The sequence below is a fragment of the Oncorhynchus nerka genome, linkage group LG2 (assembly GCF_034236695.1).
Source record: "Oncorhynchus nerka isolate Pitt River linkage group LG2, Oner_Uvic_2.0, whole genome shotgun sequence".
Lineage (NCBI taxonomy): Eukaryota > Metazoa > Chordata > Actinopteri > Salmoniformes > Salmonidae > Oncorhynchus > Oncorhynchus nerka.
This window is the reverse complement of record NC_088397.1, coordinates 53,984,236-54,000,459: the sequence shown is the minus strand read 5'-3', so window position 1 is coordinate 54,000,459 and position 16,224 is coordinate 53,984,236. Positions and strand designations below refer to the sequence as shown.

The 16,224-nt window shown below is 41.4% G+C and overlaps 1 protein-coding gene across 3 annotated transcripts in view; it reads left to right on the top strand.

Moving 5' to 3' along the window:
• Positions 1-2,528: 2,528 nt before the first annotated feature.
• The window catches only part of LOC115138121 (protein kinase C delta type-like), a 36,812-nt gene continuing 23,116 nt past the window's right edge, over positions 2,529-16,224 (top strand). For 2 of the 3 annotated variants that reach the window (XM_029674649.2, XM_029674626.2), the window contains exon 1: positions 2,530-2,733. The gene's annotated coding sequence lies outside the window, so the exon portion shown is untranslated. Of the gene's footprint in view, positions 2,734-12,807; positions 12,917-16,224 lie in introns of all 3 variants that reach the window. The other variant, XM_029674631.2, reaches the window with a different exon arrangement.

The window sequence follows — 16,224 nt, the reverse complement described above, 5'->3', positions numbered from 1 at the left end:
GACTACAAATAGCCCTATAGAAGCTGGGACAGATTGGCTAAATTTAGAAGCTTCTTGTCTCTTATAGCCAGAGAGGTGGGCGGGTGGGGTATGATGACTCTTGATTCACTGCCTTGTATGGGTGAGGAGGATGGATGGCTGGGAGCATGTAGGTGGGACTGGGTTGGTTTAACCAAGCCTCCAAAGGCAGTTTCTGGCTGCTCTAACCCAGGGATCATCAACTAGATTCAGCCGCGGGCCGTCACTTTCTTGAGCGGATGGTCGGGGGGCCGGAACATAATTATAAATAATTTATAGAATGCAAATTGACCGCAAGAAGCCCAAACAGATGTTTGACTAAAACGTAATCTTTTCAAACCTTGCTGGCATTTGTATACAATCACTTCCTGTCTTTCTATTACATGTGGGAATACTTGGAAACAGATTTCTTAAATGAAGATCACTTAGAGCTGATTTTTTATATCCAACAATAAAAATTCCCCTAAAAAAAACTAATATTTATTTATTGCTCAGAAAACTTGGGGGGCCAAATAAATCCCTGCTCTAACCTATGGAGTGAGGGACTACATTTTCTCTGTGTGTGTGTGTGTGTGTGTGTGTGTGTGTGTGTGTGTGTGTGTGTGTGTGTCTGACCTCTGCCAAAAACATGTTTTCCTGGAAAGAAAGTTACAGACGCAGCCTTGAATTCTGTGGCCTATTTATGAACTTTACTGGGTTTTATTTTCAACATATAAACATTGGCTAAAAGTCCATTGGAACATTTAGAGGACTGAATCGTGTTGATACTGTTTGTTACAAAAAAAAAACATCAACCTGAATATTATTCTTTGGAGGGATGTCTCCAAGCAGTGAAAAGGACAAATGTGGTAAAAATAGATTCTCAAGGGCAGACAAATCACAGGAGCCCGTCCTCCCCAAATGAGGTGCCACTGGCCACCTGTGGCAAACATTTAGATGACTGCATCTTAGGTACCATTGTTGATACTGTTTGTTACAACAATAGAAACCTGTATGTCTTCTTCAAGGCATGTCTCCAAGCAGTGAAAATGACATATGTGGTAAAACTAGATCCTCAAGGGCATTGTACTGTGCTGGTAAATGTACAATCTCTCTATCTCCAATTGATTGTACAATATACATACATACAGTACCAGTGAAAACTTTGGACACACCTACTCATTCTAGGGTTTTTCTTTATTTTTACTACTTTCTACAGTGTAGAATAATAGTGAAGACATCACAACTATAAAATAATACATCATGTAGTAACCTAACACAACGTGCCATTAGAACACAGGAGAGTGATGGTTGCTGATAATTGGCACCTGTACGCCTATGTAGATATTCCATTAAAATTCAGCCGTTTCCAGCTACAATAGTGATTTACAACATTAACAATGTCTACACTGTATTTCTGATCAATTTAATGTTATTTTAATGTACAAAAAAACGTAATTGTCAGGGACAGGGACATTTCTAAGTGACCCCAAACCTTTGAACAGTAGTGTATATATTATATTTGATATTCTTCAAAGTAGCCAACAGCTTTGAACACACTTAATATTCTCTCAACCAGAATCACCTGGAATGCGTTTACAAGAGTCTTGAAGGAGTTCCCACATATACTGAGCACTTGTTGACTGCTTTTCAGGTCAGGTAATTGTGGAGGCCAGATCATCTGATGCAGCACTCCATCGCTCTCCTTCTTGGTCAAATAGCTCTTACACAGCCTGGAGGTGTGTTGGGTCATTGTCCTGTTGAAAAACAAATGACAGTCCCACTAAGCCCAAACCGGATGGGATGGCATATCGCTGCAGAATGTGGTGGCAGCCATGCTGGTTAAGTGTGCCTTGAATTCTAAATACATCAGTGACAGTGTCATCAGCAATGCACCCCCACACCATCACACCTCCTCCTCCATGCTTCACGGTGGGAACCACACATGTGAAGATCATCGGTTCACCTACTCTGCGTCTCACAAAGACACAGCGGTTCGAACCAAAAATAAAATTTTGGACTCACCAAGCAATTCTCTCATTATTATTGGTGTCCTTTAGTTGTGGTTTCTTGGCAGCAATTCGACCATGAAGGCCTGATTCACGCAGTCTCCACTGAACAGTTGATGTTGAGATGTGTCTGTTACGGAAACTCTGTGAAGCATTTATTTGGGCATCAATTTCTGAGGCAGGTAACTCTAATGAACTTATCCTCTGCAGCAGAGGTAACTCTGGGTCTTCCTTTCCGGTGGCGGTCCTCATCTCATGAGAGCCAGTTTCATCATAGCGCTTGATGGTTTTTGCGAGTGCACTTGAAGAAACTTCCAAAGTTTGTGGGTGTGTGATATGGAGGTTGGAGACATGTTTATTTTGACAATATAAATAACAACTTCTATAAGCAACTGCAACACTGCCATGTTGCACTGAGTCTTTCTGTTGGAAAACCACATTAATGTTCGACTTTCGGATGTTGCAGATGCACCTCCCCCGACTTCACTCCTCGACTTTCGTGTACAGTCGGTTGCTTTCGCATCACCACTCAAACGAAACCCCTCTCTCTCTCTCTCACTCTCTTGGGAATGCACCTGCCCGACGTCACCAATGACAAGCCTGCGAGTGAGCGAACGGTCGAATGTTTCCTCAAACACACTCTAGATGTCCAGTGTAAGATACCTGTCAGTCTAGGTGCCGAGCACAAGGGAAAGCAAACTTGATCAGGAACACTTTGAACACGAAGGTAAGTCGACTCCCTAACTTTTAAATCATTGCAACAGTATTGGAAGAAATCTTCAATAGTTGACAGAATTAAGATACTTGACAAACCAGACAGTATAACTGCACATTGACAGCACCAGGGGAGGACTTACTTTCGATATTCGCACACGTGCATTATATATATTTTTTAAACTAATTTTAGTGTATTTTAAAGTTTGAGTGAGACTTTGACACTACCGCGTCTGCTGATTGTTGAAAATGAGCAAGTTGGCTACAAAATAATCACTGCGGCAAAGTGTTCGGTAACCTATGCGCGCTTCAAAGCACAAAAACCGTTGCGAGAACCCTCCATCTCTGTTGATGTAGGTAATCTATGTTCTGTAGGAATCCTTACACAAACTTTTCTCGATTGCTCTTGGTAGATTAACTGTCTTGTCAAATGTTTTTTGGTTAGTCATTTAATACGCATTACTCACGCTTAGTTTCTGTGAGAATGAAGTTGAGCAAAAATAAACATCAAGCAATGTATCCTTGTCTAGTGTATTTCTTTCCATGGGTCTTGATGCTATCATGGTATTTAGAATGGATTGTTATTTGTGCGGAGGGATCTTGCTAATTTCAGCCACCGCAAGTCCTTGATGTGTGATATTTCACTTAAATTTTTCTCCACACATACCACAATATTCGAATTATATATTACCATGTTTGCCACAGATATGAGTCACTCCTGTTTGCTAGTGCCACTTGTGATCTAGGAATGTTGCACCACAAGTCCACAACCCCAAATTGTGTAATTTGTTGTCCATGGTGCCAATCACCACATAGTACAGTACATTTATACAGTATGTGATTTATAAATTAAAGATTTGTAGACACTGGCCCAGTTGTTTTTCAACATGTGTCTGTGCTGCCTACTGAGAGGAAATTTGCAGAAAGATGGTCAACTAATTATTTTGGTGAGGTTGAATTCCTTGTACTCAGTGGTGTCTGGAGAAATTAAGATACTAAAATGTTTCCCAAACAACACGCCAGGCGAAGGAAAGCTGCCCTGTGTGAAAAATGATTTGAGAAACAGTGACATGTACTCTTAAAGACCTAAAAGGCTAAATCCCATATTGGGCCAACTTAAGATGTATTGTGCAGGTAGATGAATATTAGGCATACTATTGAAATTGATAAATGAGGCCGTCACCTGAGTCAGAAATTCACAAGTTTCAGATTCTTTTTTTTTCTTGACAACAACGTTGGATGTTTTAAGTCCACAACAATGGGGTCTGGGAAAAATCGAAGAAATTAGGATTTGTGAGTGTAGTTACCCTTTAATTGAAGTGGCAGCCACCTAGCATTGTTTGGTTAGCGGTGTTTCTGTAGTGCACATGAGATGGAGTTTGCAAAACAGATGGCCACTGGGTTCATGCAAGGTATCATGATATCATTCTACCAGGTAGGCATAGGCTACTTTGTAGCTAGTTAACGTTTAATTGAGAAGGTTTCTGGGAAAGCCTTTCCATCTACGTGTCAAAAGACAGTACGGCCTATCATTAGCATCACTATATTTTCCCTGTTCCTTAATTGTTTGAAACCTGGATGTTTTACTTTATATTATGAGGCATGTCTTACTGTCATATCTGCTATGCTCTTTTAGTGAGAGATGTAACGACAATATTTGAAAACGGTGATTAGTAAAGCCAATGGGAGCTCGCCAGAGGAGAAGCCAGTGAGATGATGTTGTTGTATCGCGTCACCCAGAATGTGTAGACTCTCGAGCAGGAGCAATGACTGCTACTAGTATGCGTTTGTAATTTATGCCGTAGTGTCAAATCTTACAGCTCTGACAAACTCTTTACACACAATGTTATTCAATTCCAAATGTATTGGCTAGATATTTAAACTCTGCGAGACAGCGTGGGTTCCAGAATCCTCAAGACCCTGTGAAGAATGTTGTGGTGTGTGACCCTCCCCCCTGTCTGTGCCACATCATTTAGAGAGTACAGGAAAGAAGTTCCTTCTTTGCTGTCTTATCTGTTAGCCTTCGTTGATACCTAACCTGACCGTTTTTGTACTTGACCATACTACCTCATTGCCTTGCCAATGACTTGTTTGGCAAGACAACAAGTCGACTAAGGCAGAAACAGTGTGTCACCCAGGCTACATATTTTGTCAGATACAGTTTTTCATTATCTCTTTGACAGGCCACAATAGCACAGTAAAGGTAATCCTATACACAGTAGGAGACAGGAGAGGTGTGTCTACTTGCTACTACCTTTGTAACAACTGCTCAGTGAAGAGCTCCCAAACAAGGAAGCACAACAAATATGGCCAGCTACCCTCTATGGATCTGCTAGAGCACAATGTGTGAGCTTGTACATGTGATTTATAAGTAGGTTTAATTGACTCTGCTTTGATTCTCTCTCTCAAATTGTTAAGCTGAGGCTAAAGACTACTAATAACACTCTACACTAGCATAGCCAATAAGGCAAACTCTTTTTAAGAGGGTGAGTCATCTTTTTGAAGCGCAGCTGTCTTTTTGTCCTTAATCTCTGGAAGGAGAGAGATGGTGGTTAGAGCAGAGGTTCCTAAACTTTTTTCGCCAGTAATGACCCCACCATGTAAAAAAAGTGATACAATCAACGGGCAATGTTAACTTTTTTAATTGAGCCTATGACAGTTTATTAGTAATCCGTTGGCCAGTACTTTTGACTATTTCAATCTGAAGGAAGTATGGTATGAAGTGACTGAAATGCATCAGAAAGGTATTGGGAAGTTCAGAAGATCATTCAGGCAATCATTTTGTATGATCTTCTGTGTGGAAAAGGACGTAATCATTTAATGACAATCTCTCCCCCCCCCCCCCCCCCCACTCTGATTTAGTTAGTGTCTGGTCTTGTCCACCTTGTTATAATGAGTCGTGCGCAGCTTGTGGGCATTGTATGACAGACTGTGTGTTTTATAATCCTGTTTGCCACCCTAACACAGACCTTTTGTTGTCTGCTCCGTTGTGGTTTAGGCTACATGGCAATGATGTATTATTTATTCATTTTGACCAGAACTGCTCCCAGGCATGGCTCTCAGCACATCACACACAGCGAGAGTGAGTAGAAGAGAAACACGGGTAATTGGGCTGAATCTACAACACGCTCCCGTACTCCATTATTTATCCCAGCAGTTAGAGAGGTGATGAGTTAGCTTCTTTTTTCCCTTTTTTACACGTTCTGCTACTTATAGTGACACTCTCGAAACACGTTCTCTCTGTCACCCACCTTGGATGACAGCAGTCTAGTAGCACCCAATGTTGCCTTCTTACATCATTTAGCATCTCTCTCAGCACCATGCTTGTCTCCATCCCACCCTGTGGTGTATTGTTTGTCGGTCTACCTCAGTCCCCACTGTGCTCTCTGTTGTCTGGCCATTGCACAAGGCTGTCTGCGGCTTGTGGTAATCAAGACCGTGTCGACTGTGAGCAAAGCAGAAATGGATACCTTAATGCAGAGAGAGAGGCGCCTACACGACCACACGCACTAATGAGCAGCATTCCTGTTATACTGAGTGTGAATGAGCAGGTTTAAGGCATGCAGCAGAAACTAGATTTTTTATATTTTTTTACATTAAATGCATTATGTGGGTGGAATGCTGTAACAACACAGAATAGAACAAATAATAAAAGTCCCATGATGGTAGTGACTTCCCATTACTCCTTATTTTATTAACCATTTATTCCCATTCATTTCCTTTTAATAAAATATTTATTATATTTGACTTTATTTCATTATAAATAATCTGCTACCTATGCTGTCTGACAAAATCACTATTTTAGTAGTTATTTCAAGTAAATAAGGCATACTTTTATCAATCACTAAGATAATGTATTTTCAGGTAGAGATACCTCGCAAGTGACTGCTTTCTATCCCTCTCGTGCGTTCTCTCTTCTCTCGATTAACAGGGTCTCCGTGTCTGCTCACGGACGAGTAAGCGGACGTGCAATGGATTATGGTCATTGTAGTTAGTTTAGCACTGGAAATGTGGTAATTATGTAGAATGTTGGCTTGTTGGAAACTTCAACTCCCTACTACTACATAGCACAGCTTGATCTGATTTATCTCTTCAGAAACGGAGCATCGAGTTCACAGAAGGGGAACAAAACAATGAAATGTAATTCAAATAATTGAACCTACGTCGGTCAATTAGTTGTTTAAAAACCGAAAAATGACCTTTTTGAACCCATAGCCACAGGCAAAAAGCTTAAGGCCGTCGCTCAAAAATTATAATGGCAACAATTTAGTGTAACCCTTTATGTATTACAAGGACATTGTGTAAGTGTTTGTATTGATTTGAGAGTCGGGTAAGTACGGTGGGGAAATTGAATGCGAAAGCACTCCATGACCACAGACACGCTGCTCTGACCTTGAACTTGTTATTCCACCCCTCTCCCTCTGACTTTCTCTGTCTGTCTGGTTGGAATGTCTCATTGACCTGTGTGTGTTGGTGTCTGCCCATGTGCGCTCTAGGCTGTGTCTGCTGTCATGACCTCTGTCAGCGTGTGTGGTGTAGGTAGAGTGATGCATTATCATCTGATGGACGGGAAAGGAAGGTTTTCATTTACTCAGTATAGTCTCTACTGTAGAATACTTCCTCACACTCAAAGTTATAAGGGGTGTTAAAGTGATATGCAAAACTGTGGAAATGGGTTTACATATTATATGTGAGTGTGTTGTAAGACAGGTCCAGATAGAATCAAAAGCCCAAAATGCTAGTAACAGTATCAAATCTAGTCCAATCAAATCATCTTAATACTTTCTTGCCACAGCAGTAGTTACTATTAAAGAGAGCATGTCATGGTAGTTTTTATTTATTTTGTTTGTCAAAGCTTAGGTGAAAGTGGAACACTTTATAGGGGATGGTCATATTCCAAGTTGATCACAAAAGTGTCCTTAAATATTCACTAATCATTGTAACCCCCCTCCCTAAACGGGAAGCCTGGGGGAAGTCCAATGCACAAAATCAGCTGGAAAAAATGGTGGGAACCTGGTCTAAATTGGTGGCGCCTCGCAACACATCAAACCAATCAAATGCCTTGTTTGGGCGGAGGAGCTCAATAGATTAGTGTCGTAGGTGCAATTGTGCATGAGTATGGCTGTGAAATCGCAGATTAAGACCCCATCAAAATATGTTGATGTAGCCTATACCTTGTTTGTGGTGAACCGTATGACTGTAACAGGAGCAAACAACCTTTTGCAAAGTAAATCTTCTTTATTGCGACTTGACTACACACGGGCTTTAGAAGAGATAATGGGACCTGTCACGCTGAGTGATGGGTTTTCAAAAGCAGAATGTGACTCCTGTCGCAATCTTCTACTCATATAAAAGTATATACAGTGCTTTCGGGAAAGTATTCAGAACCCTTGACATTTTCCACGTTTTGTTACATTACAGCCTTATTCTAAAATGGATTAAATTATTTGTTTCCCTCATCAATCCACACACAACATCCCATAATGACAGCAAAAACAATTTTTTTGAAATTTTAACAAATGTATAAAAAATTCAAAATAAATATAGAATGTGCATAAGTATTCAGACCCTCTACTCAGTACTTTGTTGAAGCACCTTAGGCAGCAATTACAGCCTCAAGGTTTTTGGGGTATGACACATCTGTATTTGGGGAGTTTCTCACATTCCTCTCTGCAGATCCTCTCAAGGTCTGTCAGGCTGGATGGGGAGTGTCGCTACACAGCTATTTTTAGGTCTCAAGAGATGTTCAATCGGGTTCAAATACGGGCTCTGCCTGGGCCATTCAAGGACATTCAGAGACTTGTCCCCGAAGCCTCTCCTGCGTTGTCTTGGCTGTGTGCCTAGGGTCGCTGTCCTATTGGAAGGTGAACCCCCTGAACACTCTGGAGCAGGTTTTCATCAAGTATCTCTCTGTACTTTGCTCCGTTCATCTTGCCCTCGATCCTGACTAGTCTCCCAGTCCCTGCAGCAGAAAAACATCCCCATAGCGTGATGCTGGCATCACCATGCTTCACTGTCATTTTAAAAATATATTTTTTAACATTTAACCTTTATTTAACTAGGCAAGTCAGTTAAGAACAAATTCTTATTTACAATGAAGGCCTACCCCGGCCGAACCTGGACAACGCTGGGCCAATTGTGTGCCGCCCTATGGGACTCCCAATCAGAGCCGGATATGATGCAGCCTGGATTCGAACCAGGGACTGTAGTGATGCCTCTTGCACTGAGATGCAGTGCCTTAGACCACTGTGCCTCTCAGGAGCCCAACCACCGTAGGGATGGTTCCATCAGACCAGAGAATCTTGTTTCTCATGGTCAGAGTCCAAGCAGGCTGTCATGTGCCTTTTTACTGAGGAGTGGCTTCCGTCTGGCCACTCTACCATAAAGGCCTGAGTCGTGGAATGCTGCAGAGATGGTTGTCCTTCTGGAAGGTTCTCCCAACTCCACAGAGGAACTCTGGAGCTCTGTCAGAGTTACCATCGGGTTCTTGGTCACCTCCCTGACCAAGGCCCTTCTCCCCCGGTTGCTCAGTTTGGCCAGCGGCCAGCTCTAAGAAGAGTCTTGGTGATTCCTAACTGCTTCCATTTAAGAATGATGGAGGTCACTGTGTTCTTGGGGACCCTTAATGCTGAAAAAAATTGGTACCCTTCCCCATATGTGTCTCGACACAATCCTGTCTCGGGTCTCTATGGACAATTACTTTGACCTCATGGCATGGTTTTTGCTCTGACATGCACTGCCAAATGTGGGACCTTATAGACCGGTGTCTGTCTTTCCAAATTATGTCCAATCAATTGAATTTACCACAGGTGGACTCCAATCAAGTTGTAGAAACATCTCAAGGATGATCAATGGAAACAGGATGCACCTGAGCTAAATTTCAAGTCTCATAGCAAAGGGTCTGAATACTTATGTAAATAAAGTATTTCTGTCTATTTCTAATAGATTTGGAGAGAAAAAACAACAGTTTTTGCTTTGTAATTATGGGGTATTGTGTGTAGATTGAGGGGGGAAAAATATTTTAACCATTTTAGTATAAGGCTGTAACAAAACAAAATGGGATTAAGTCAAGGGGTCTGAATACTTTTCAAATGCAATATACATAAATGTGCCAATGACATGGAAATAATTTCTGTTTTGTGAGGGAAAGTGCAAATTCTAGAGTTCGAACGAAAAGATGTGTCGCAGCTGTCTCAAACGCCAGAAGTACCAAAATACTGTCTGTTCAGGAAAGCACTGAGAGTCTGGCGAGACGAGGCCTATTCAGGGACCCAGAGACAGATGACCGCACGCCAGATATAGGAATTCAACTGCTATAAGCATCGTTTTTGGTGCAACCTCGACTAGAAGTGACAACTAAAGTGATCAGTTTTGGGGTGGAATTGTCCATTTTAATTGTTTCATTAGTCTGTTGTTGGCGTAGTCCCAAAATGTTTCTCTTTGTCAGCAATCAAGTTTTCAAAATATGTAACTTTCAAAATACAGAAATCATCCCAGCATGATGCAGTGGTATATGTCTTCAACATAGTCAGCCCAGAGCAATACCAAAGTATTTGATGCAAGAATTGCAAACATCATGTGCGCCTCACAAAATACCTCATCCAACATCCAGGGGTCCATGTCCAGTTTGACATGGCACAGAAAGACAGCAGGACCGTTGCAGAGCAGACAGACCTCATGCAGTGATTTGATGAAGACTGTTAGCTGAAGCCAGAGTCTGGAAAGCACTTAATCTCAAGTAGATCTGAGACATCTACCATATAGTATGTGTGCTTCTTGATCAGAAGGTGTTTGCTTTGACACCTGGAAGGTGCTACCCAAGCTTCCAGAACTTTCAAATAAATCTGTTGCACAAATTGAACTACGAGGAACTAGTGTGGTGGATCAGCAACCACAAACTGAACTTACACCGGGAGAAGAAGAACCGGTCTGCTCGTTTGGCATGCAGACAAGAGGCACAAACGTTGACGGTTGATTTCAGCTGTAGTGCTGAGACCCTAGAATGGAAATGATCTTCAATTCCACAGAGAAGTAATGTAAGAAAGAGGAAATAAGACGTAGTACTGAAACCAATGACAATGTAGACTCACAAAACACGTGTATTTACTTTTATAACGTTACATTCTTTGTTGTGTAATTATTTGAATAGAACATATTCTGTGTTCCTTTTTTTACTGTTTATTTTGGTCATAATTTTTTTACTTACAATTTGATGTACTGTTAACATCGTTCCTGTTGTTGCTGTCTGAAACTGTATATCGGTATATGTTTTATGGGCTGTGACGTGTACACTGCAAAAGCAGTAACACAACGGCTATAGCCTTTTCACAATTCTCTAGGCCAACACTGGGGGGAAAGCCCACACGTTTTCTGTTTTGAAAGTTGTGTAGTACACTTTACTTGTTTCATCCAGAAATGGCAACTACAAGTTAATTTACAATAGAGTCATAACATCCACTGAACATGGATGTTTCCAAATATGGATTTTATTGGTCAAGTGAAAAGCGAAAGATTAAAACAAATAACTTTATGAACAGGTAACTATGGGTGACAGGTCACATCTTGGCCCACTCTATACTTTAAATCAGTGGTTCCCAACTGGGGGTACTTGGCTTATCCACAGGGATTCATGAGACCATAGGCTTACTGGTAAAATGCACATAATTCAGTTAGTGGTACAGTAACTGAAAAAGGTTGGGAACCACTGCTTTAGATAAATGAGTATTAGGACAAATCTTTAAGCTAAATTATTTATTTACAGTGTGTGTATGGCATACATTCTACTCTTCCATACAGCTCAATGGTAAAAGGGCCTGTTTCCACAACAAGAATATCTTAGACTACATACCGTAAGGCTTTTGAAGTGTTAAGCAGATGAGACGATGCCTACAGTATTAATCCAAAGCCCTAAATTGTCATAAATCATCATCACTTAAGTGTTCATCATCCTCCAAAACCTCAGTGGTGATAGACAGTAAGGCTATTGCATGTCTCATTTCAGTAATGGGCAGAGCAGATCATTTTTTCCTCATTTCAGAAAATTAAAAGAATTGCGCTCAGAAAGTTGACAATTTTGTCACAGGTACCCTCATTGGCTGATGTGCAATAAACAGAGACACTCCCATGAACACCTGATGCTCCTGATACTCAACTAGTCTAAAAGGCCAGTTTTACTGCTTCTTTAATCAGGACAACATTTTTCAGCTGTGCTAACATAATTGGAAAAGGGTTTTCTAATGATCAATTAACCTTTTAAAATGATGAACTTAGATTAGCTAACACAACATGCCATTGGAACACAGGAGTGATGGTTGCTGATAATGGGCCTCAGTACGTCTATGTAGATATTCCATTAAAAATCTGCCGTTTCCAGCTACAATAGTCATTTACAACGTTAACAATGTCTCCACTGTATTCCTGATCAATTTGATGTTATTTTAATGGACCAAAAATGTGCTTTTCTTTCAAAAACAAGGACATTTCTAAGTGACCCTAAACTTTTGAACGGTAGTGTGTATACTAAAATGCACAAGCACAACTGATCAAAGAATTAGCAGATAACACACATCAGACACTCATTTTACAAGTCAAATAATACCAGGGCATATCAAATCATAGGTACATACACATACACATGGTATGTCCCCCACCCCACATAGCTGCAACCATATCCACTCACCACTCCCTCTCTCACCATATAGCCATACCTCCATCCCCCCAAATCACCATTGAACCATTGTGTGGACCTCATCGACAGCCAATCCAATGAGACGCTCGTGGAACAATGACGTTTAAAGTAGGCCTCACCATTTCTCTGAGCCAATTTAAAGTTTCCGGAGTCCAGAAGACAATCGTGTATTCACCCGTGGCAATTTTCTTACCCTTCTTCTCACTTTGACCTGTGTATGTGCCTGCTATTCCTTCAGAATACAAACCTGATCGTTGATTATTGTGAAACTACTATTAACATCCATTTATCCACTTTCAATAAATCACAGACTGTTGGCCACACTTGATACACTACATGTTTACCATAGCCTGTAGGTAAACTCACCAACATGTCTCTTTTCTTTGAGTGTTCAAGCAGAAGAGGGAGGGTCCTTGAAATGTAACAGCCAATCAAAATCTTGCATCTGGGAGCCAATGGACCATTCAATACAATACAGAATTCTCCAAACAACAATGTGATTTTGGAGGTATGGCAAAATGAGACTACCCCCCCTACCTAATTTATGCTTGCTCTATTGCTCTAGTTGTGTGTAAGGACATGGTTATCTTGCACAAGCAGCTGCCATATAGTTTAACCATATTAACACAAAGAGATGACGTATTAACAGACATAGAGTAGTAAATTACACTGACGCCCTTTTTTTCCAAAGTCAAAATGGTAATTTCAGTCACAAAGAGCAATAACTTCAGTAGAAAACATTATTCTTTGAGTTGACACACACAGTAGCTATTATCTAATCCAGGCTGACGTAGGTTCAGGTTCATTATTGCGTGGAGGCTGTTTGCTTAACTGTAATTGCTAGGGCCTGGGCCTGGCCCTGCTCAATAGACCCTCCTTGTCCTCTGGTTGGAGACGTTTGTCCCCCCCCATCTCTCCTCTCTCACATCTCAGGTTCCAGTCACTCTGGCCATCTAGGTCTAAGTAGAACTTTGTCAACAGCACAGAGAGCCTTTTACCGTTCAGAGGACACAGTCTTCGCTGCTCAGTCTTGGAGTCAGAGTGACAAAATGCTGTTTGAACTGAATTGAGCTTGGCCTGGAATAGCCTGGGTTCTAATCTCATAATCCTGGTGCTAGAGGAATCCCACGGCTTGGGAAATGGTTTGTGTAATATTGATTCTTAACATTGTGCACCAGCTGTGTTTATGTCATATTTCCCGGGTGAGTGAACATTTGGTTGTGGTGGGGCCTGTGCATGTACTCTACACACTCACTGTGAACTCAGACAGATTGACGGATCCATATTCTGTAGTTGAACAGAGAATTCACATCAAGGCACCTTGATTAATGGACAGGCCAACACAGACCCTGAGCCAGCCCAGCAGCAGACAGTGTACAGTATGAGAGAGAGCGTGTTTGGTAGAGCGATGAAAAAGAAGATGAGACTGACTGTTTATTCGTCTACAGTAAACAGACCATCGGGTCAGCTGTTTGGGTCCACCCATTTTGTCCTAAAACAGCCTGCTGTATGTGTGGTCAGAGAGGATTCCCACAAATCTTAGCATGGCACCCACAGGGCATGATTGGAGAACCAGGAAAACCTGTCACATCTGTAAAATTAGAACAGCAAGGGGATTGAACAGGTATACAATTTGGTTTTGAATAATACAATGTACAATGCAGCCGTTTTTATCTCCATCACATAATTTCTGGGTAACAATGAATGACTTTACTGTTTTTAAATTATTTCATAGCAAAATGCAATTTCTCAAGCAAGAATTTTGCTCGGACAGTGGGAGTGGTCTGAGAGAGGGGTCTAATGGGAGGGATGTGTAACCTTAACTAGATGTTATTGGCAGAGAGCATGGCTAACTCTCTTTTGTTATTGGTTTATTAAATGATACGTCCAAAAACCTCACCCAGCCAAACAAGCTGAAATTTCAGCCGGTGTTTTCAAACAGCTCTTACACTAAAGGGGCATTATCATAATGTTCACCATTTCACAGTATTTTTCCAACCTCATATTGTGGACATATATATATATATATATAAAACACACAACTCCACATTTTAACTGACCTGCCCCTTCAAAGCAGGTCTTTCCGCCCACCTAGTCCCACCTTTCACCTGTATCTGTATAATAAGAGCAGAAAACTTAAGTCTTTGATTTAGGGTGTTTTTTAAAGAAGCTCCAATGGTGTTTGCAGAGTGGAAGGTTGGTGCTCAGTGGGTGATAGGGCTGTTTATAGTAAATGGAGAGAGTGGAAGGTGGGTGAGAGGGCTGTTTAGAGTAAATGGAGAGAGTGGAAGGTTGGTGCTCAGTGGGTGAGAGGGCTGTTTATAGTAAATGGAGAGAGTGGAAGGTTGGTGCTCAGTGGGTGAGAGGGCTGTTTAGAGTAAATGGAGAGAGTGGAAGGTTGGTGCTCAGTGGGTGAGAGGGCTGTTTACAGTAACTGGAGAGAGTGGAAGGTTGGTGCTCAGTGGGTGAGAGGGCTGTTTAGAGTAAATGGAGACAGTGGAAGGAGAGAGGGAGGGGTTGTCCAGACTGTTTTCACAGTCTTGCTTTGACCACCAGATGACAGTTATGATAAGAAAACAGTTAGGAGCTGAACATGACAGTATGCCAGTGGAGGGGAGGACAGTAGCAGGTGACCCAACTTTGGTTTGTCATAGCGATGTGCACTGTTATTCACATTTTTGAACGAACGTTAGTATTCAAATAGTTTTCTTAGTATTAATTTTTGCGAGCTAAAAATATATAGCCTAATATACAGTGCCTTGCGAAAGTATTCGGCCCCCTTAAACTTTGCGACCTTTTGCCACATTTCAGGCTTCAAACATAAAGATATAAAACTGTATTTTTTTGTGAAGAATCAACAACAAGTGGGACACAATCATGAAGTGGAACGACATTTATTGGATATTTCAAACTTTTTTAACAAATCAAAAACGGAAAAATTGGGCGTGCAAAATTATTCAGCCCCTTTACTTTCAGTGCAGCAAACTCTCTCCAGAAGTTCAGTGAGGATCTCTGAATGATCCAATGTTGACCTAAATGACTAATGATGATAAATACAATCCACCTGTGTGTAATCAAGTCTCCGTATAAATGCACCTGCACTGTGATAGTCTCAGAGGTCCGTTAAAAGCGCACAGAGCATCATGAAGAACAAGGAACACACCAGGCAGGTCCGAGATACTGTTGTGAAGAAGTTTAAAGCCGGATTTGGATACAAAAAGATTTCCCAAGCTTTAAACATCCCAAGGAGCACTGTGCAAGCGATAATATTGAAATGGAAGGAGTATCAGACCACTGCAAATCTACCAAGACCTGGCCGTCCCTCTAAACTTTCAGCTCATACAAGGAGAAGACTGATCAGAGATGCAGCCAAGAGGCCCATGATCACTCTGGATGAACTGCAGAGATCTACAGCTGAGGTGGGAGACTCTGTCCATAGGACAACAATCAGTCGTATATTGCACAAATCTGGCCTTTATGGAAGAGTGGCAAGAAGAAAGCCATTTCTTAAAGATATCCATAAAAAGAGTCGTTTAAAGTTTGCCACAAGCCACCTGGGAGACACACCAAACATGTGGAAGAAGGTGCTCTGGTCAGATGAAACCAAAATTGAACTTTTTGGCAACAATGCAAAACGTTATGTTTGGCGTAAAAGCAACACAGCTCATCACCCTGAACACACCATCCCCACTGTCAAACATGGTGGTGGCAGCATCATGGTTTGGGCCTGCTTTTCTTCAGCAGGGACAGGGAAGATGGTTAAAATTGATGGGAAGATGGATGGAGCCAAATACAGGACCATTCTGGAAGAAAACC